The sequence below is a fragment of the Scyliorhinus torazame genome, chromosome 21 (assembly GCF_047496885.1).
Source record: "Scyliorhinus torazame isolate Kashiwa2021f chromosome 21, sScyTor2.1, whole genome shotgun sequence".
Taxonomy (NCBI): Eukaryota; Metazoa; Chordata; class Chondrichthyes; order Carcharhiniformes; family Scyliorhinidae; genus Scyliorhinus; species Scyliorhinus torazame.
The window spans coordinates 69,653,375-69,676,551 of record NC_092727.1 but is presented as its reverse complement, the minus strand read 5'-3'; the positions used below and the strand labels follow the sequence as shown (position 1 = coordinate 69,676,551).

Sequence of the window (23,177 nt, the reverse complement as noted above, 5' to 3'; positions counted from 1 at the left end):
AGTCAACCATCCCCCCAATGGTGACCCGTGATTCTCTCTCAAATGCTTGTTAGCTTCCCCTTAAGCGCATCGATATATCTCAGTGACATATTCCTGCTCAGTGACACTCACAGCCTTATGATTTCACTCAGCAAAGCGGGTTATCTAAAATGGGAAAGCAATGTTAATTGCACAATTATTTGTAACTTGTAATTATTAAGGACTTTTTAAAATTTATGTTTTATTGTTCTTCGCTCTCCCTGTCTTCTCTTACTCCTGTTCAGTTGTTTATTCACTTGCTCTAATAACCATTTTTTAACAATTAAATCAGTTCATGTTCATGCACATTATTTCTGCATTTTTGTTCCTTTTATGTTTCATCACTGAATCTGTGGCTGGGATCCAAATCACCCAAAGTTGGCTTCTGATTGTTTCCAGAGCTTTCTCTGCCGAACCTATGGGCATGAATGTACCTGTGAAGCTCCCAAGCCAATCTATGTACAGATTGTGTACACTGGACTTCCAGTAACCATTGGTTACTTAGCCCTGCAATGAGTTAACTTGTTTACTAGCCAGAAGTAATGCTGATGAAATTGGATTATATCTTATATTTCTCTCCAATCCGTTGGATAAAAGTAGGCCTGCTAGTGAGATATCCTCTTTAAATGAGATTCTGATAGATGATTATTTGTTTAATAGGTGTATTGATAGCGAGACTGTCCTATTGTAAGAATATCTATTTACAGGAGACTATGATGGAAGAAATCCTTGCTTCAAAGGAATTCTGGTTGTGGGATTCTCTTTTTAAAAGGGGTCCTGGTGGTGTAAGTCTGTGGCTGTCTTTCTGCACCTTTTATTTGACATTTTTGATAAAACCATACAAGTCTTGCAGACGTTAAAATTAACTGTGGCCCCAGCTGCAGAAGGGAAATACCGAACATCTTTGGGTACAAGTGGGGGTTGGAGTTAAAGGAGGGCCTTTCGCACATAGGTTACCTCTAGCCATCCACCACATACATGTTGGCCCCAACCTGCTTGCCATTGGGAAGATCCCAGTGGTGTCGCCAATTTGACCCCATGTTGGACTTAATTGTCACTAATTGGTTATCTGCAACTATCCAGCCGGTAGCTGGTGCCAGTCATAACCCACCTCTGCCAAGCAACTCAGTGGCAGGAACATATTGGATAGATGACCTGACACACATCTTTCTGAAATTTCCTGCCTTCCTGCATCTAAAGCTGCCTCTGTATGGCTGATTAGATTCAGCCCAATGTGACTATAACTGTGCAGTAGCAAATGTAGCACAGCCATATTTTCAGTGTCAGGAATTGTTTCAGCGTAGCCAGTTCCAATCACACCAGCACTAGTAACCAGCAGTAATATATTTTTTTTTTAAATGTCAGCAGAAACATACTAAAGCAGTTGGGTATTAATGTTAATGTTACATTTTGTGTGTGCTTTGAAAATATATTTTTGAAGCCACTCTTTGTTTCACTCTCAATTGTTCTGAGGATTGTTTTTTTTTTACATTACCAAAGTCAGTCCCGGTAGCTAATCTTTGGTTCACCTCTAGTTATCTTTGGTAATTCTTCATTTTCTGAGTGTAAATTAGTCATTGCTTTGTTAATCTCACTGTGATCTCCCCCTCGCCATGTTAAGCTGAGGTGATTTCTTCCACCCAACCAGATTTTGGCATCTCTTCAACCCATAAAGGCACTGACGTCTTCTGGGCACCGTTCTACCTCCAATGTCGTGGCCAACTCATTGTTCTTCATCTGTGGGCCAAAAGAGGAAGTTATCGTATCCACTGGAAAATCTACAGTAAATTTCAACCCTATTCTCACACAGATATCACTTGATAGTAATCAGGGTGAAGAGCCCATGCATGTCCTCTACCCTGCTAAACTCACAGGCACTGAAATCTCAGCACCAAAGCACCCAGGAACGATGCAGCGACGAAGAGTTCAATGTGAACTCCAAACCTCAACTCTGATAAAACTCTCAGAACATGGACTGTGTACATCACGGCAAGAAAGCAAAGTGTTAGAATAGGGAAGGGAGAACCTGACCATGTGAATATAAGAAGTGGTCTCAGTCAGCTCTCCCCCGCTGAACCAGCATAAGGACTAATTTCTACCCAGACACAGCAATGGAGGAACTATTGCTCACTGATCACCTGTGTTTATATGAACTAAACTTTCACAAACTGAGAATGAGTTTAATGGATGCAAGTGGATGAGGATAAGTTATTGCCTTGTCACTTTTGGAGTTTTCTCTCAATAGCCCAAAAGCTACCTGTCCTGTACCTGTCTGTCCAATAGTTATCTGTCCAGTATCTGTCTGTCCAGTATCTGTCTGCCCAATAGCTATCTGTTCAGTAGTAATCAATGTAATCAATTCCTATTTTATACATTAATAATCTTCAGCTATGGAAGTGTTATAGTTAATAATTAGGTCAACTCTATGGCCTATAAATGTAACATGAAATCAGAATGCGGTCTTCAGTATAACCAAATAATGCTAACAAATTGTTCTTGAATTTGAATTTTAAATGTCTCAAAATGATTTTATCATTAAAAAATAATTTATAGTCTTTATGCTTGACATTTATTGCAGGATTTTCATATATTTTTATTTGATCAATGTAAAAGTAAAACCAATCACACAGGAATTATATAAAAACAGCAGAAATGTTGACAAAAGACAATGATCCCAAGGAAGTTCACAGAGGATTTTATTTTTAATTCATTCATGGGATGTGAATATCACTGGCAAGGATGGAATTTGTACCCATCCCTAATTGCCATTCAGATGGTGGTGAAGAACTGCTTTCTTGAATCGCTGCAGTCCATACATTGAAAGGAATAATAGAATCATGTAATCACCACAATGCAGAAGGAGACCATTCAGCCTATTGGGTCTGCAACAACCCTTTTAAAGGAATACTTTACCTAGACCTATGCCCAACCATCCCCCTAACCCCACCGAAAACTTTGGGCTAGGGGGCAATTTATCATGGCCAATCCACCTGACCCGCACATCTTTGGACTATGGGAGGAAACAGTAGCTTTCGGAGGAAACTCACGCAGACACGGGGAGGAAGTGCAAACTCTTCAGAGACAGTCACTCAAGGTCGGAATCGAACCCGGGTCCCTGCGCTGTGAGGCAGCAGTGCTAACCACTGTGCTAGCATGCTGCCCCATTTTTTTTGCTTAGTATACATTTTTTCTTTTCCGTTCTCAAATTAAATGCATTTCTTTTTTATGAACTCTTCCATAAGATTTGTGCAGTGATCACCGGGAAAACCAACATTTGGTACCCATTCTGAATTACCCTCTAGAAGGTGGTGGTGATGTAGGGAGCTCTAGAATTTTGATCCAGTGCCAGTGGTAATGTAATTTCAAATCAGGATGGTTCAGAGGGGAATTTACAGGTTATGGCATTCCCATGCGTCTGCTGTCCTTGAAATCTAGTGGGTAGGAGTCACACGTTTAGAAGATACTGTCAAAGAGACAATGGTGAGTTGCTGCAATGCATCTTGTAGATGCAGACACCACTGCCACTGTGCGTTGCTAGTGGAGTCAGGGAATGTTTATGTTTATGAAAGGTTGGGGAATAATTTCCAAAACTCTCCACTTTACTGACTAAACATCCAACCGAGAGACTAGAACGAGTGGCAGAAGATTTGGTCAAAAAGGTCATTTTGAAGGAGGGTCTGTAAGGAAGGCAGTGAAGTTGAGAGGTGGAGTTATTCAGGGAAATAATTCCAGAGGTGGAGCCTAGGCAGATGAAGGCAAGGATATAAATTGTGGGGTGGTGGTCAGGTTGTGGGGGGATCACTGAAGGCAGAGCAACAGAGGTTTCCGAGAGGTTTGTCAAGCTGCAGGACACTACAGGGAAATGCCCTTCACAGAGGAATTTATGATTCAGGGTAACAATTTTTGCTTTGGTCCAGGATGGGAGTGATGGGTAAGCAGGACTTAGTAAAGAACAGGATGTCCATGAACGGGAGCTAATGGAGACGTCAACAGTAGATATGAGGTCAGCCAGAAGTCATAATTGTCTGGAGGTGGAAATAGATGTTGAAAAGGATATTGAGTCAAAAGCTTGAACACAACCCCAGGGCCATGAAAGGTCTGAGAATGACATTTGGATAAAGAAGGGGAGCAGAGTAAATGGAAGGGAAGTGTAATTAGTGCTGGGACTGATGGCAATGGTTTCAGCCTTCCCCATGCACCCAATTGAATGCAGGAGTTGGGACATCTTGCTGAAGTTTATTAGTAAATATTAGTATGGCCACACTTGGAATACTGTGTACAGTCCTCGTCACCCTATTATAGAAAGGAGCTTATTAAACTAGAGAGAGTGCAGAAAAGATTTACAAGGAAGCTACCAGGACTTGATGGTTTGAGTTATAAGGAGAGGCTGGATAGACTGGGACTTTTCCCCTGGAGCATAGGAGGCTTAGGGCTGATCTTATAGAGATCTATAAAATAATGAGGGGCATAGATAAGGTCAACATATTTTCCCAAAGGTAGAGGTGTTGTTGCTCTTATTAGCCTTAGTTTTATTAGTTCTAATTCTGTCACCTTTGCTCACGAGTCGCCAGGTATCTTTCTGATACCGCCACGTGGTTCAAGTTCAAGTTATGATTAATAATGCAGCACACCGCTTAGTAAGAATTAAATCAACGGTCATTTATTATATACAGCAATTAATACTTATACAATAATGCTTCTTCTCGACTAATACCTACAACTAACAGGCCAATACTTAACTTTAGGAATGGCCCACCAGGTCAGGGAAACGAATGGTCTTTCGAATTGGTCCTGAGCCCGCGGGATTCAAAGGCTGATAAAGGTCGATGGTTAGGAGTGTCTATCGGGTAGCGATCGCTGGAGTCAAACTTACAGTTTCTTTGTCGAAGGTTCTTGTGAAGGTTGCGAGCAGGAAGAGAAGGGTCGATCGGAACTTGGCCCCTATTTTTATAGTTCCGAGGGGCTTCCCGCCTCTCGGGGCGGACCTTGACCCTGGTTCCAAGTGATTGGACTTGGTCCCAATCACTCGGTTCGATATGCTCCAATAATGGGGCGATTCCTTGATCGGGGGGTGGTCGCCCACCTTTCTTTGTGTTAGCCTCTCTTGGTGCCGAGAGGTCTGGAGTAGCTTTACAAATGTTAATGTATAGCAATTGTTCCCGTGGATGGCTGTTTACTATGCAGATGGCTGGATTGTTGTGATGTTAATGGCTGCATGATTTGATCTGCCTGGCTTCCCCCAGAGGCGAATACACTGTTTTACCTGCAGCTGTCCGTTTGAGTCCTGTTGGCTGATTTTCCCATCAGCTTCTGCTGTTTGCCATTTTGGATCGGGGTTTGACCAATTTAATCGGGAAGCAGCCATTTTACATGGCTACATACCCTCCTTGTGATCCTAACGCGAAGCGTGAAGAATCACATAAATTTGTTTCTTCCATTCCCTGACCGGGGGGACACCTCCTACATGGCCACTGCTCTGACCCTAGCTATGCACAAAATTTTACCTAAAATTTCTAAGGGCGCTATGTCAGGCAGGGACATGCATTAAAATTTAAACTAGGAACCTCTAATTTTACCTTAATACACTATACTCACTAAACATTGCATTATCCGATCTTCCTAAAACATACAACAACGATCACAACATTTAATATACTCGTTCCTGGCTTGGCAGTCAAGCTCAGGATCATACATTTTTTTTTTGTTCATAAAAAGTTTTGTACATCTCTTTATTTACAGTAATAACGCAAGTGAATGCTCTTTATTATTTAGTTATCAATCGCGGGGGTCTGGGGTCTGGTCATAACCGAATATAGGGGATCTGATCTGATATACCGGGGTTCGAGCGCGGTATGCTCTCCTTCGCCATTTTCAGAGGCACATAGTCTGCACTATACAGCAGAGTATCGCCAACGCTAACAGTGCTTCAATTACGTAGGACAGGGAGTACCAGGTTATGAACTTGGCACACCAGGATAATGCAGCGTGGCTGGTGACTGGGCCCTCGATACTGCGGGGCAGTGAAACATTAACGGCTGGGGGGTTTGAAATCATGGGGTTCGCGTTCACGCGCAACCAAATGTCCACAAAAGAAATGTAAATGTTGAGCACGATGAAAAGAGTCCTCATGGCTGTCCTGGCTGTCTTTCTTTTTCTTTCTTTGTGTTCTCTGTTTTCTCCAGTCCTGGAGCTTCTGGAGTTCTGTAAAACAAGCATAGTACCTGTAACTCCCTTGGTTTAATATCCGGTATGTTAGTGTGTCTGTCCTTTGGGGTCAATTATTCCCTTATAATTAGTCACTATGTGTGACTCCCTCATTTTTTTTTTCAAACCAAATTTTAGGACACGGCACACTTCCCAATCATGAACCAGTGCTGAGTTAGCGTCCAAATGTTCCTGGATGTAAATAGTATATGGCAGCGACCCAAAGGTTGCCTAAATAAATAAAACTGTTTTGAAAGGAAAAGGTCGAATGAGGTGCGTATGGGCCGCGACGGGTAAGATTTGGATGGAGTCCCCGGGTAGGACGGCTACCAATACCGTATCACCCCTAACCGAGCGTGTTTGACCAACGGGGGGGGGTCCCCAGACAGGGCGGGTCTCACGCCGTTTCTCCACTGCCTGAGCAACCAAAGAACGGGCAAAAATGTATTCATCGTGGTGGGGTTGGTGCTGTGCTTCTACCCTCAAATCAGAACGGGCGTCTGGTACCCGACCGGGTATCAGCTAAAGTGTCTGTAGACAAGCTAGTTCCACTGAACAGGCGTTTGGTGCTCTGCTTCTACCCTCGAATCAGAACGGGCGTCTGGTACCCGAACAGGTATCAGCTAAAGTGTCTGCAGACAAGCTAGTTCCACTGAACAGGCGTCTGGTCTGTTGACCAGGTATCTGTGGACAAGTTGGTACCGCTGAACAAGCGTCTGGCTCTGTTGACCAGGTATCTGTGGACAAGTTGGTACCGCTGAACAAGCGTCTGGTCTGTTGACCAGGTATCTGTGGACAAGTTGGTACCGCTGAACAAGCGTCTGGCTCTGTTGACCAGGTATCTGTGGACAAGTTGGTACCGCTGAACAAGCGTCTGGTCTGTTGACCAGGTATCTGCGGACAAGTTGGTACCGCTGAACAAGCGTCTGGCTCTGTTGGGAAGAGCTCAAAAGTTTCAGGTGAATGGGTGTGTGACAGTGAGAAAAATTCTCCTGTCGGACGAACAACACAAAACAAACGTACAAACAACATAAAACATCCTGCAGGTTCCATCAGAATACGGGACATTGTAAATCACATTTGGGCTGGGGTGTAATTAGCATATGGAGGGAGTGCAGCGTGACCGAAGAAGAAAGGAAGGAGGAGTGAAACAAAAATGAAGAGGCCTTGCTGAGGTAATGCTGCCATGAGAAGTGGTGGGTAAGCGCTCACAGTTTGCATGGGGCAGCTGGGACCTTGTAGCTGCTGTGGGTGGTGTTCTCTTCCATATCTGAGGGCTAGTCTAGCTGGTGTGGGTCTCCTGCAATCTCGGGCGAAGTGTCCTGGCTGCCCACAGTTGTAACATGACCCCTGGGGCACATAAGGTGGAGCAGGCTCTCTGGTGCATTGTTCCCTTGGGTGTGGTTCCCTGGATGGGGGGTCGGGGCTGTTGGTGTCTTTGCTGGTTTTGGGGGCATTTGTGGGCTGGTTCCGTTGCAGTTTCAGGGTGGCTTGACATTCTCGTGTGAATGTCCTAATTGTCCACAATTATAACATTCCGGTGGTTTCTGGGGGGAGGCTGTTGCTTCCTTTGTTTACCCATGCGGGGTTCTGGTGCGTTTTAACTGGATGCATGTCTGCCTGCTCTTCCTCGGGTTCCCTAACTGCGGGTTTGTCTGCTTCTGCCTGCTGTTCTTTTATTATATACAGCAATTAATACTTATACAATAATGCTACTTCTAGACTAATACCTACAACTAACAGGCCAATACTTAACTTTAGGAATGGCCCACCAGGTCAGGGAAATAAATGGTCTTTCGAATTGGTCCTGAGCCCGCGGGATTCAAAGGCTGATAAAGGTCGATGGTTAGGAGTGTCTATCGGGTAGCGATCGCTGGAGTCAAACTTACAGTTTCTTTGTCGAAGGTTCTTGCGAAGGTTGCGAGCAGGAATAGAACTTGGCCCCTATTTTTATAGTTCCTAGGGGCTTCCCGCCTCTCGGGGCGGACCTTGACCCTGGTTCCAAGTGATTGGACTTGGTCCCAATCACTCGGTTCGATATGCTCCAATAATGGGGTGATTCCTTGATCGGGGGGTGGTTGCCCACCTTTCTTTGCGTTAGCCTCTCTTGGTGCCGAGAGGTCTGGAGTAGCTTTACAAATGTTAATGTATAGCAATTGTTCCCGTGGATGGCTGTTTACTAAGCAGATGGCTGGATTGTTGTGATGTTAATGGCTGCATGATTTGATCTGCCTGGCTTCCCCCAGTGGCGAATACACTGTTTTACCTGCAGCTGTCCGTTTGAGTCCTGTTGGCTGATTTTCCCATCAGCCTCTGCCGTTCGCCATTTTGGATCGGGGTTTGACCAATTTAATCGGGAAGCAGCCATTTTACGTGGCTACAGTGTAAAACTAGAGGGCATAGGTTTCAGGTAAGAGGGTAGAGATATGAAAGGGTCCAGAGGGACAATTGTTTCACACAGAGGGTGATGAGTGTCTGGAACGAACAGTAGTAGAGGCGGGTACAATTTTGTCTTTTAAAAAGCATTGAGACAGTTATATGGGTGAGATGGGTATAGAGCAGTGTTCTTCAAACTTTTTTTCCGGGGACCCATTTTTACCAACTGGCCAACCTTCGGGACCCAACCCGGCCGAGCTTCGCGACCCATGCCGGTCGACCTGCGCGACACACTCTTTTCTCTTACCTTGTTTGCTGCTGACAAAAATTGAGGAAATGGTTTTGGGTCCCTTTGACCCTCATACACGCTCCTCCAATGGAACCTGAAATGAAATGAAAATCGCTTATTATCACAAGTAGGCTTCAAATGAAGTTACTGTGAAAAGCCCCTAGTCGCCACATTCCGGCGCCTGTTCGGGGAGGCTGGCACGGGAATTGAACCGTGCTGCTGGCCTGCCTTGGTCTGCTTTAAAAGCCAGCGATATAGCCCTGTGCTAAACCAGCCCCTGTTGGATGAAGGTGAAACCGTCTGCTGTCGGAAAGTATGGAGTCTCCATCTGACCAATGTTCTGCACTTTTTCCTGTATAATTTTATCAAATAAACCCCCCCCGAACTTGTAAAAAATAAAATAAAAAGAATAAAATAAATGAGAAAATAAAAATTAAATGAATAAAATGAATAAACCCCCCCTGAACTTATAAAACAAGTAAAACAAAAAGCTGTGACCATTTAAAATAAAAGCTGTCACACTGCGCATGCGTGTCTGATCATCCGCGCGCATGCACAAAACTATGTGCATGCGCGCCGATGATCTGGCACGCATGCGCAGTGCGGCCGCATTTTTTTGTTCGTGGCCATTTTGCAGCTGTCATTATTAACAGCCAGCTGAGTGCTGCGACGGACGGCTCCGCGACCCTCCCGACACCCGCCCGCAGCCCACCCGCGGGTCGTGCCTCCGAGTTTGACAATGCCTGGCATAGAGGGTTATGGGCCAATTGCGGTCAATTGGGACTAGCTTAGTGGTAAAACCTGGGCGGCATGGACAAGCTGGGAAGAAGGGCCTGTTTTCATGATATAAGCCTCTATGACTCTATGCTCAGTGGAGAAAGTAAACACTGAATATCAGACAAACACAAAGGATGCGGATGTACCAGGAGAGGGTTTGGGAGGATAGAGCTGGGTGTTGTCATCTTCTGTCTGGAAGGTGTCCCTATGGGATGCTAACCAGGCGTAGAATGAAGGACAGAATTCTCCCATCTGGGGACTAACTCCCCTGGCGGGACCAGCAAACGGGAATGTTTCCCGTTGTGGACGCCGGCCCTATCTTCTGACCCCGACTTCATTAATTATGGAACCAGGTGAGCTGCGCCATATTCTGTGGTGGGGCAACCCTGATGGCAGGTAGTCCACCATTGTATTCAGGCGCCATATTGAAAAGGTGACCAACATCACTGACCCACCATTGAAGAAAGAAGATGGACCTCCTGAAAATGAAGATGGATCACCAGGAGCTGAGACTGGAAGATAGACTTCCTCCAGGACACTGAATCTGTGATATCCATCTGTAGGTGCTCCTCCCATCCACTGCTGTGTTTGAACCATAGAATTCCTACAGTGTAGAGGGAGGTTATTCTGCCCAACAAATCTGCACTGATCCTCTGAATGAGCAGTTTACCCAGGCCCACTCTCCTGCCCTATCCCCGTATCCCCAACTAACCTGCACATCTTTGGGCTGTGTGAGGAAACCAGAGCATCCACCCATGGGACAATTCCACCCACAGAAGAGGAACTGGAGGGAACCAAAGATAGATTCATTGGGAAACTGCAGTGGTGAAGGTGTGGGAGAAAGATGAGAAACCATTGCTGGAGATACTTTGAACATAATTGGATAGGTGGACCCAAGAAGGGTGGACAGGGTAGTTTTTATGGGCGATTTTAACTTTCCAAATATTGACTGGAAACGCTATAGTTCGAGTACTTTAGATGGGTCTGTTTTTGTCCAATGTGTGCAGGCGGGTTTCCTGACACAGTATGTAGATAGGCCAACGAGAGGCGAGGCCATTTTGGATTTGGTACTGGGTAATGAACCAGGACAGGTGTTAGATTTGGAGGTAGGTGAGCACTTTGGTGATAGTGACCACAATTCGATTACGTTTACTTTAGTGATGGAAAGGGATAGGTATATACCGCAGGGCAAGCGGTATATCTGGGGGAAAGGCAATTATGATGCGATGAGGCAAGACTTAGGATGCATCGGATGGAGAGGAAAACTGCAGTGGATGGGCACAATGGAAATGTGGAGCTTGTTCAAGGAACAGCTACTGCATGTCCTTGATAAGTATGTACCTGTCAGGCATGGAGGAAGTGGTCAAGCGAGGGAACCGTGGTTTACGAAAGCAGTCAAAACACTTGGCAAGAGGAAGAAGGAGGCTTATGTAAAGATGAGACATGAAGTTTCAGTTAGGGCACTCAAGAGTTACAAGTTAGCTAGGAAGGACCTAAATAGAGAGCTAAGAAGAGCCAGGAGGGGACATGAGAAGTCTTTGGCAGGTAGGATAAAGGACAACCCTAAAGCTTTCTATAGATATGTCAGGAATAAACGAATGACTAGGGTAAGAGTAGGGCCAGTCAAGGACAGTAGTGGGAAGTTGTGCTTGGAGTCCGAGGAGATAGGAGAGGTGCTAAATGAATATTTTTCATCAGTATTCACACAGGAAACAGACAATGTAATACTGAGATTCAGGCTACTAGACTAGAAGGGCTTGATGTTCATAAGGAGGAGGTGTTAGCAATTCTGGAAAGTGTGAAAATAGATAAGTCCTCTGGGCCGGATGGGATTTATCCTTGGATTCTCTGGGAAGCTAGGGAGGAGATTGCTGAGCCTTTGGCTTTGATCTTTAAGTCATCTTTGTCTACAGGAATAGTGCCAGAAGACTGGAGGATAGCAAATGGTGTCCACTTGTTCAAGAAGGGGAGTAGAGACAACCCAGGTAACTATAGACCAGTGAGCCTTACTTCTGTTTTGGGCAAAATCTTGGAAAGGTTTATAAGAGATAGGATGTATAATCATCTGGAAAGGAATAATTTGATTAGAGATAGTCAAAACGGTTTTGTGAAGGGCTGGTTGTGCCTCACAAACCTTATTTAGTTATTTGAGAAGGTAACCAAACGTGTGGATGAGGGTAAAGCAGTTGATGTGGTGTATATGGATTTCAGTAAAGCGTTTGACAAGGTTCCCCACGGTAGGCTACTTCAGAAAATATGGAGGCATGGGATTCAGGGTGATTTAGCAGTCTGGATCAGAAATTGGCTAGCTGGAAGAAGACAAAGGATGATGGTTGATGGGAAATGTTCAGACTGGAGTCCAGTTACTGGTGGTGTACCACAAGGACCTGTTTTGGGGCCACTGCTGTTTGTCATTTTTCTAAATGACCTGGAGGAGGGCGTAGAAGGATGGGTGAGTAAATTTGCAGATGACACTAAAGTCGGTGGAGTTGTGGACAGTGCGGAAGGATGTTACAAGTTACAGAAGGACATAGATAAGCTGCAGCGCTGGGCTGGGAGGTGGAAAATGGAGTTTAATGCAGAAAAGTGTGAGGTGATTCATTTTGGAAGGAATAACAGGAAGACAGAGTACTGGGCTAATGGAAAGATTCTTGGCAGTGTGGATGAGCAGAGAGATCTCAGTGTCCATGTACATAGACCCCTGAAAGATGCCACAGGTTGAGAGGGTTGTTAAGAAGGCTTACGGTGTGTTAGCTTCTATTGGTAGAGGGATTGAGTTTCAGAGCCATGAGGTCATATTGCAGCAGTACAAAACTCTGGTGCAGCTGCATTTGGAGTATTGCGTGCAGTTCTGGTCGCCGCATAATAGGAAGGATGTGGAAGTACTGGAGATTTGTGCAGGGGAGATTTACCAGAATGTTGCCTGGTATGGAGGGAAGATCTTATGTGGAAAGGCTGAGGGACTTGAGGCTGTTTTCGTTAGAGCGAAGAAGGTTAAGAGGTGACTTAATTGAGGCATACAAGATGATCAGAGGATTGGATAGGGTGGACAGTGAGAGCCTGTTTCCTCAGATGGTGATGTCTAGCACGAGGTGACATAGCTTTAAATTGAGGGGAGATAGATATAAGACAAATGTCAGAGGTAGGTTCTTTACTCAGAGAGTAGTAAGGGCGTGGAATGCCCTGCCTGCAACAGTAGTGGACTCGCTAACACTAAGAGCATTCAAATGGTCATTGGATAGACATATGGACAATAAGGGAATAGTGTAGATGGGCTTTAGAGTGGTTTCACAGGTCGGCGCAACATCGAGGGCTGAAGGGCCTGTACTGTGCTGTAATGTTCTATGTTCTATGGAGAGGAGGTGTTGTAGGAGGATATGTGACCAAAAATATCAAAGGTTGCTGACAGATTAAGAGGGATTAAGAGGATTTCTTGATACTGTACGATAGCAGCACATGGAAATTTGCTTGTAACCTTGGCTGGGATGGGAGGGGAGCTACCTGGCTTGTATCTAATCACACAGCCATAACTTTGAATCTTGATCAAGAGTCATTGCAATCTCGGCCATGCGCTGGCCAATTTTATTTCACTAAATTATCTCCAGTGGTTCATGGTCAGTCTCTGCCACAAACCTTTTGCCAAATTGATAGGAATTAAAAACCTGGAACAGGAATTCTCCGGTGCCGGGGTTTCGGCGGGGGCGGGAATCGCGGCGCGCCGGTTGGGGGCCATTGGCAGTGGCCCCCCCCGGCGATTCTCTGCTCTGCGATGGGCCAAGTGGCCGTCCATTTTCCGCTGGTCCTGCTGGTGTAAATCAAACCAGGTCCGTACCGGCGGGACCTGGCTCTACGGGCAGCCAGCAGAGTCCTCGGGGGGGGGGGGGGGGGATCTGGCCCCGGGGGGTGCCCCTACAGTGGCCCGGCTCATGATCGGGGCCCACCGATCCGCGGGCGGGCCTGTACTGTGGGGGCACTCTTTCCCTATGCGCCGGCTGCTGTCTACCTCCACCTTGGCCGGCGCAGAGAAGCACCCCCCTGCGCATGCGCTGTGATGACGCCAGCACATGCTGCTGCTCCTGTGCATGCCCCAACTCGCGCCGGCCGGCGGAGGCCCTTTGGCGCCAGTTGGCGCGGCGCCAAGCTCTTCCACGCCGGCTGGCGCCACGCCAACCCCATCGGCGCTGGCCTAGTCCCTGAAGGTGCGGACGATTCCGCACCTTCCAGGCGGCCCCACGCCGGAGCGGTTCACGCCACTCCTCGGCGCCGGTGCAGCCTGCCCCGCCGGGTAGGGGAGAATCCCGCCCCTGATTCCAAACACATAAGGTAATGCTTCCTGCTCAATATTGCAGTCGTTGGATTGCGTGCAAAAATCTTGAAGCAAATGCAATTGGTTTGCCTTTTTGTAATATGCACTCTCAAGACCTTTTCTGTGAGGCATTTATCTCTCGGGGCTGATTTCGCTCAGTGGGCTGGACAGCTGGTTTGTGATGCAGAATAAAGGTCAGCAGCACGGATTCAATCCCCAGACCAGCTGAGAAATCTGAATTTGCTCTCTGTGTCCCCAAACAGGTGTTGGAATGTGGCGACCAGGGGATTTTCACTGTAAATTCCTTGCAGTGTTAATGTAAGCCTACTTGTGACAATAAGGATTTTCTTCTCCAGGGTAGTTGGCTCTGTAAGATCGTAAAATTGCAATGTTGATGCTTTTGGTAATGACTGTTTCAGTAAGGAATTGTTTATTTTGAGGAGTTGGCATGATTTCCATAACCTCTGCTTTCTTGCCTCAGACGCCTAAAATAAATAAAATAGAAATTGATTTGCTGTCATTGTTCAAACTTTTGAACTTCAATCCTTCATTACATGGGTGGCACGGCAGCACAGTGGTTAGTACTGTTGCTTCACAGTGCTAGGGACACAGGTTCGATTTCCGGCTTGGGTCACTGTCTGTGTGGAGTCTGCACGTTCTCCCTGTCTCTGCTTGTGTTCATACCGGATGCTCTGTTTTCCCACAAGTCGTGAAAGACGTGCTTGTTAGGTAATATGGACTTTCTGAATTCTCCCTCTGTGTACCCAAACAGGTGCCAGAATGTGGTGACTGGGGTGATTTTCACAGTAACTTCATTGCAGTGTTAATGTAAGCCTAGAACAAAGAAAAGTAAGGCACAGGAACAGGCCCTTCGGCCCTCCAAGCCTGCGCCGACCATGCTGCCCATATAAATTAAAATCTTCTACACTTCCGCGGTCCGTATCCCTCTCTTCCCATCCTATTCATGTATTTGTCAAGATGCCCCTTAAACGTCATTATCGTCCCTGCTTCCACCACCTCCTCCGGCAGCGAGTTCCAGGCACCCACTACCCTCTGTGTAAAAAACTTGCCTCATACATCTCCTCTAAACCTTGCCCCTCGCACCTTAAACCTATGCCACCTAGTAATTGACCCCTCTACTCTGGGGAAAAGCCTCTGGCTATCCACTCTGTCTATGCCCCTCATAATTTTGTAGACCTCGATCGGGTCGTCCCTCAACCTCCTTCATTCCAGTGAGAACAAACCAAGTTTATTCAACCTCTCCTCATAGCTAATGCCCTCCATACCAGGCAACATTCCGGTAAATCTCTTCTGGTAGTGTGGCGACCAGAATTGAACACTATACTCCAAGAGTGGCCTAACTAAGGTTCTATACAGCTGCAACATGACTTGCCAATTTTTATACTCAATGCCCCGGCCAATGAAGGCAAGCATGCCGTATGTCTTCTTGACTACCTTCTCCACCTTTGTTGCCACTTTCAGTGACCTGTGGACCTGTACACCAAGATCTCTCTGACTATCAATACTCTTGAGGGTTCTACCATTCACTGTATGTTCCCTACCTGTATTGGACCTTCCAAAATGCATTACCTCACATTAAGTTCTTTCCTACTTTCCTTATATTCCACACAGGCTTCGTCTGTTCCCAGCCGTCTAGCCCTGACAAATGCCTCCTTTTTCTTTTTGACAAGGTCTACAATATCTCTCATTATCCAAGGATCGCACAATTTGCCATATTTATCCTTCTTCCTCAATGGAACATGCCAGTCCTGAATTCCTTTCAACTGACATTTGAAAGCCTCCCACATGTCAGATGTTGATTTACCCTCAAACATCCGCCCCCAATCTTGGTTCTTCAGTTCCCGCCTAATGTTGTTATAATTAGCCTTCCCCCAATTTAGCACATTCACCCTAGGACCACTCTGATCCTTGTCCACCAGCACTTTAAAACTTACTGAATTGTGGTCACTGTTCCCGAAATGATCCCCTACTGAAACTTCTACCACCTGGCCGGGCTCATTCCCCAATACCAGGTCAAGTACAGCCTATTCCCCAGTTGGACTATCTACATATTGTTTTAAGAAGCCCTCCTGGATGCTCCTTACAAACTCTGCCCCGTCCAAGACCCTGGCACTAAGTGAGTCCCAGTCAATATTGGGGAAGTTAAAGTCTCCCATCACAACAACCCTGTTGCTTTTATTCCTTTCCAAAATCTGTCTACCAATCTGCTCCTCTATCTCCCGCTGGCTTTTGGAAGACCTGTAGTAAACCCTCTACATTGTGGCTGCACCCTTCTTATTCCTGATCTCTACCCATATAGCCTCACTGCCCTCTGAGGTGCCCTCCCGCAGTACAGCTGTGATAATAATAATAATAATTGCTTAATGACACAAGTAGGCTTCAATGAAGTTACTGTGAAAAGCCCCTAGTCGCCACATTACGGCGCCTGTTCGGGGAGGCTGGTGCGGGAATTGAACCCGCACTGCTGGCCTTGTTCTTCATTACAAGCCAGCTGTTTAGCTCACTGGGCTAAATCAGCCCTAATTCTCCCTAACCAGTAGCGCAACTCCTCCACCCCTTTTACATCCCCCTCTATCCCTCCTGAAACATCTAAATTCTGGAATGTTTAGCTGCCAATCCTGTCCTTCCCTCAACCAGGTCTCTGTAATGGCAACAACATCATAGTTCCAAGTACTAATCCAAGCTCTACGTTCATCTGCCTTACCTGTTATACTTCTTGCATTAAAACATATGCACTTCAGGCCACCAGTCCCACTGTTTTCAGCAACATCTCCTTGTCTGCTCTTCCTCAGAGCCATAGTGGTCCTATTTCCTAGTTCTCCGTCAATTTCTTCACCTTTTGACCTATTGCTCTGGTACTCACCCCCCTGCCATACTAGTTTAAACCCTCCTGTGTGACACTAGCAAACCTCGCGGCCAGGATATTTATGCCTCTCCAGTTTAGGTGCAACCCGTCCTTCTTATACAGGTCACACCTGCCCCGGAAGTGTGCCCAGTGGTCCAGATAACTGAAATCCTCCCTCCTACACCAGCTGTTTAACCACGTGTTTAGCTGCTCAATTTTCCTATTTCTAGCCTTACTGGCACGTGGCACAGGGAGTAATCCCGAAATTACAACCCTTGAGGTCCTGTCTTTTAACTTTCTGCCTAGCTCCCTGAACTCCTGCTGCAGGACCTCATCCCCCTTCCTGCCTATGTCGTTAGTGCCAATATGTACCACGACCTCTGCCTGTTTGCCCTCCCCCTTCAGGATGCCCGCTACCCGTTTTGAGACATCCTGGACCCTGGCACCAGGGAGGCAACATACCATTCTGGAGTCTCTTTAACATCCACAAAAGCGCCTATCTGTGCCCCTAACTATAGAGTCCCCTATGACTATTGCTCTTCTGTGCTTTGACCCTCCCTGCTGAACATCGGAGCCAACCGTGGTACCACTGCTCTGGCTGCTGCTGTTTTCCCCTGATAGCTATTCCCTCCAGCAGTATACCTGTTCGAGAGGGGGACAACCAAGGGGACTCCTGCACTGACTGCCTGCCCCTTCTGGTGGTCACCTATCTCTCTGCTTGCACCTTTGGTGTGACCACATTTATATAACTGCTATCTATGATGCTTTCCACCACCTGCATGCTCCTAAGTGCATCCAACTGTTGCTCCAACCGAACCATGCGGTCTGTGAGGAGCTCCAGTTGGGTGCACTTTCTGCAGATTAAGCCATCTGGGATGCTGGAAGCCTCCCAGACCTGCCACATCTAACATCAGTCAGAGCACTGCACCCCTCTAATTGACATTGCGTTAATTAATTAGTAAATTAAATTTTAAAATAAATTTAAAAGAAAGAAGTTACTGTTAACTATATATTTCCTAGCACTAGATTTCTTCTACTGTAAATGTAAAGTGGCCATTACTGAAACATGGTTAAAGGATGGTCATGACTGGGAGTTAAATATTCAAGGGTGTCAAACTATTTGGAAGGACAGAGTGGATGGTAAGGGAGGTGGTGTACCTCTGTTATTTAAGGATGACATCCGGGCAATAGTAAGGGATGACATCGGTGCTATGGAGGATAAGGTTGAATCCATTTGGGTGTAAATCAGGAATAGTAAGGTGAAAAAGTCACTGATAGGAGTAGTCTATAGGCCACCAAATAGTAACATTATGGTGGGGTAAGCAATAAACAAAGAAATAACTGATGCATGTAGAAATGGTACAGCAGTTATCATGGGGGATTTTAATCTACATGTCGATTGGTTTAATCAGGTCGGTCAAGGCAGCCTTGAGGGGGGGTTTATCGAATGTATTTGCGATAGTTTCCTAGAACAGTATGCAATGGAACCTACGAGGGAACAAGCGGTCCTAGATCTGGTCCTGTGTAATGAGACAGGATTGATTAATGAGCTCATAGTTAGGGATCTTCTCGGAAGGAGCGATCATAATATGGTGGAATTTAAAATACAGATGGAGGGTGAGAAGGTAAAATCAAACACTCGTGTTTTGTGCTTAAACAAAGGAGATTACAATGGGATGAGAGAAGAGCTAGCTAAGGTGGACTGGGAGCAAAGACTTTATGGTGAAATAGTTGAGGAACAGTGGAGAACCTTCCAAGCGATTTTTCACAGTGCTCAGCAAAGGTTTATACCAACAAAAAGGAAGGACGGTAGAAAGAGGAAAAATCGACTGTGGATATCGAAGGAAATAAGGGAGAGTATCAAATTAAAGGAAAAAGCATACAAAGTGGTAAAGATTAGTGGGAGACTAGAGGACTGGGAAATCTTTAGGGGGCAACAGAAAGCTACTAAAAAAGCTATAAAGAAGAGTAAGATAGATTCTGAGAGTAAACTTGCTCAGAATATAAAAACAGATAGTAAAAGTTTCTACAAATATATAAAACAAAAAAGAGTGGCTAAGGTAAATACTGGTCCTTTAGAGGATGAGAAGGGAGATTTAATAATGGGAGATGATGAAATGGCTGAGTAACTGAACAGATTTTTTGGGTCGGTCTTCACAGTGGAAGACACAAATAACATGCTAGCGACTAATGGAAATGAGGCTATGACGGCTGAAGACCTTGAGATGATTGTTATCACTAAGGAGGTAGTGATGGGCAAGCTAATGGGGCTAAAGGTAGACAAGTCTCCTAGCCCTGATAGAATGCATCCCAGAGTGCTAAAAGAGATGGCTAGGGAAATTACAAATGCACTACTGATAATTTACCAAAATTCACTAGACTCTGGGGTGGTCCCGGCGGATTGGAAATTACCAAACGTGACGACACTGTTTAAAAAAGGAGGTAGGCAGACAGCGGGTAATTATAGGCCAGTTAGCTTAACTTTGGTAGTAGGGAAGATGCTGGAATCTATCATCAAGGAAGAAATAGCAAGGCATCTGGATGGAAATTGTCCCATTGGGCAGATGCAGCATGGGTTCATAAAGGGCAGGTCATTTAGTGGAATTTTTTGAGGGTATTACCAGTGCGGTAGATAACAGGGAGCCAATGGATGTGGTATATCTGGACTTCCAGAAAGCTTTTGACAAGGTGCCACACAAAAGATTGCTGCATAAGATAAAGATGCATGGCATTAAGGGTAAAGTAATAGCATAGATAGAGGATTGGTTAATTAATAGAAAGCAAAGAGTGGGGATTAATGGGTGTTTCTCTGGTTGGCAATTAGTAGCTAGTGGTGTCCCTCAGGGTTCAGTGTTGGGCCCACAAATGTTCACAATTTACATAGGTGATTTGGAGTTGGGGACCAAGGGCAATGTGTCCAAGTTTGCAGACGACACTAAAAAGATGAGTGGTAAAGCATAAAGTGCAGAGGGTACTTTGGAAGAAAATAGACTTATCAGTGATAGGCAGCATGGTTTTGTGCAGGGAAGGTCATGTCTTACAAACCTAATAGAATTCTTTGAGGAAGTGAAAAAGTTAATTGATGAGGGAAGGGTTGTACATGTATATACATGGACTTCAGTTAGGCGTTTGATAAAGCTTCCCATGGCAGGTTGATGGAAAAAGTGAAGTCGTATGGGGTTCAGGGTGTACTAGCTAGATGGATAAAGAACTGGCTGGGCAACAGGAGACAGAGAGTCGTGGTGGAAGGGAGTGTCTCAAAATGGAGAAGGGTGACTAGTGGTGTTCCACAGGGATCCGTGCTCGGACCACTGTTGTTTGTGATATACATAAATGATCTGGACGAAGGTATAGGTGGTCTGATTAGCAAGTTTGCAGATGATACTAAGATTGGTGGAGTTGCAGATAGCGAGGGGGACTGTCAGAGAATACAGCAAAATATAGATAGATTGGAAAGTTGGGCAGAGAAATGGCAGATGGAGGTGATGCATTTTGGAAGAACTAATTCAAGAGCAGACTATACGGTCAATGGGAGAGTCCTGGGGAAAATTGATGTACAGAGCGATCTGGGAGTTCAGGTCCATTGTACCCTGAAGGTGGCAACGCAGGTCGATAGAGTGGTCAAGAAGGCATACAGCATGCTTGCCTTCATCGGACGGGGTGTTGAGTACAAGAGTCGGCAGGTCATGTACAGTTGTATAGGACTATGGTTAGGCCAGATTTGGAATACTGCGTGCACTTCTGGTTGCCACATTACCAGAAGGATGTGGATGCTTTAGAGAGGGTGCAGAGGAGGTTCACCAGGATGTTGCCTGGTATGGAGGGTGCAAGCTATGAAGAAAGGTTGAGTAGATTAGGATTGTTTCTGTTGGAAAGACGGAGGTTGAGGGGGGACCTGATTGAGGTCTACAAAATTATGAGAGGTATGGACAGGGTGGCTAGCAATAAGCTTTTTCCAAGAGTGGGGGTGTCAATTACAAGGGGTCACGATTTCAAGGTGAGAGGGTGAAAATTTAAGGGAGATGTGCGTGGAAAGTTTTTTAGGCAGAGGGTGGTGGGTGCCTGGAACGCTTTGCCAGCGGAGGTGGTAGAGGCGGGCACGATAGCATCATTTAAGATGCATCTCGACAGATATATGAACGGGCGGGAAACAGAAGGAATAGATCCTTGGAAAATAGGCGACAGGTTTAGATAAAGGATTTGGATCGGCGCAACTGGGAGGACCGAAGGGCCTGTTCCTGTGCTGTAATTTTATTTGTTCTTTGTTCTTTGTTCTAGAGGGCATAGCCTCAAAATAAAGGGAAGTCAATTTAGGACTGAGCTTAGGAGGAACTTCTTCACCCAACGGGTTGTGAATCTATGGAATTCCTTGCCCAGTGAAGCAGTTGAGGCTGCTTCATTAAATGTTTTAAAGATAAAGATAGATAGTTTTTTGAAGAATAAAGGGATTAAGTGGTATGGTGTTTGGGCGGGAAAGTGGAGCTGAGTCCAAAAGAGATCAGCCATGATCTCACTGAATGGTGGAGCAGGCTCGAGGGGCCAGATGGCCTACTCCTGCTCCTAGTTCTTATGTTCTTATGTTCTAAATGCTAAATACAGTACTCTCCGGTCCCTGGCTTAGATGCGCCTCTAAATTATGATTAAGTAATTAATTATTTATGTTTAATTAGTTTAACAATGTTTAATTTTTAAATTTAATGCAGATTCCCTACCAGCCAATCAGGTCACAACTTTCCTGTGACATCACTTTTCAGTTTCCCTCCCCCCCCCCCCACCGTTGGATCCCTCAGAATAGCAGAATATCTAACACTTACCTGTTCCCAAGCTGCTCCCCAGCTCTCTCTCTCTCCCGCTCCCGAAAATGAAGACCGCTGGAACCTGGGGGTAAGATTTTATATCACCTACCTTTCCAGGGTGCTCCCTGGTTTTCTCCCTGCTTCCCAGAATGCATTCTGGATCTCTCCCTGCAGATTACCAGTTACAAAGCCAAAGGAAGGAAACAGAACAAAAAGGGAAACAGCATCCGCTCCCACTCCGCGCCGAATGACCCCACTGCCCAAATTACCAAGTTCCAATTCCCACTCTGGCTGTGTCTCAGTCACTCAGGCTCTGTGTCCTTCACCTGCGCAAAGCTACTTGTGACACTAATAAAGATTATTATTATTATTATATCAATAGGTGCAGATTATGGTCATGTTCTTTGTTTCCCCACAATGATGATGTCATCAGCAATGCAGGAGCATCTGGGCACAGTGTATGCAATGCAGTCCATGTGAGCTTGAACGAGATCCGGGTGAGCAGATAGCCCAAAGGGAGGTTATTGAAAACAGTGTTGTCTGAATGGGGTATGAAATGGAATAAGCTACTCCAGTGTATCTGCACTCATATTCTTCGAATCATTCCATCCTTCTCCATCTTGTTTAGTTCGACCTCAATTTGTCTTGTATGTGGAGGCTGTACTTACGTAATGGTTTGATCGCAAGACTTGCGTTCTCTGAGGTTGATTTGCAGTTTGTGCTCTGACTAACACCACGGATTATCACTAGAGCACAGTCACGGCATGCTGATACCTACAATGGATGGGCCTTTAGCTTCCATGATGTAGAGATCTGTGAAACCCAGGACAATGAATTGTACGTCCACTCCAGGACCATGGATCCTGCACATGGAACCAGTACACAGAAAATTGTGCAGTAGTAGGTTTCACCATGGCCTTTCATGTCTGTGGATTCATGTCTTTTAGAATTCACGGTAGTATGTTGGCTCTTTCCTCTGTGTTAATTTTGGCCAATGAGAATTTTGGCCAATCATAGAATTTCTACAGTGGAGAAGGAGGCCATTTGGCCCATCAAGTCTGCATCTACTCTCCAAAGGAGCACTCCACCCAGACCCACGCCTCCGCCCTACCACTGTAACCTCACCTAACCTTTTTGGACAGGGGGACAGTTAGGAATGGGCAATTAATGGTGGTCCAGCCATCCTGTAAATTAATTTATAAAAATTACTTCAGTGATTACCGGCAGCACGCTAGCATAGTGGTTAGCACAGTTGCTTCACAGCTCCAAGGTCCCAGGGTCGATTCCCAGCTGGGTCACTGTCTGTGCGGAGTCTGCACGTTCTCCCCGTGTCTGCATAGGTTTCCTCCGGGTTTTCCGGTTTCCTCCCACAGTCCAAAGATGTGCGGGTTAGGTGGATTGGCCATGATAAATTGCCTTTAGTGTCCAAATAGGTTAAGGGGGGTTACTGGGTTACGGTGATAGAGTAGACACGTGGGCTTGAGTCGGGTGCTCTTTGTAAGGGCCGGTGCAGACTCGATGGGCCAAATGGCCTCCTTCTGCACT

The 23,177-nt window shown here is 45.8% G+C and overlaps 1 protein-coding gene across 1 annotated transcript in view; it reads left to right on the top strand.

Moving 5' to 3' along the window:
* The window catches only part of c1ql1l2 (complement component 1, q subcomponent-like 1-like 2), an 84,014-nt gene extending 81,515 nt beyond the window's left edge, over window positions 1–2,499 (top strand). Inside the window, exon 3 of the mRNA XM_072486926.1 lies at window positions 1,667–2,499. The gene's annotated coding sequence lies outside the window, so the exon portion shown is untranslated. The remainder of the gene's footprint in view (window positions 1–1,666) is intronic.
* The last annotated feature ends 20,678 nt before the right edge of the window (window positions 2,500–23,177 follow it).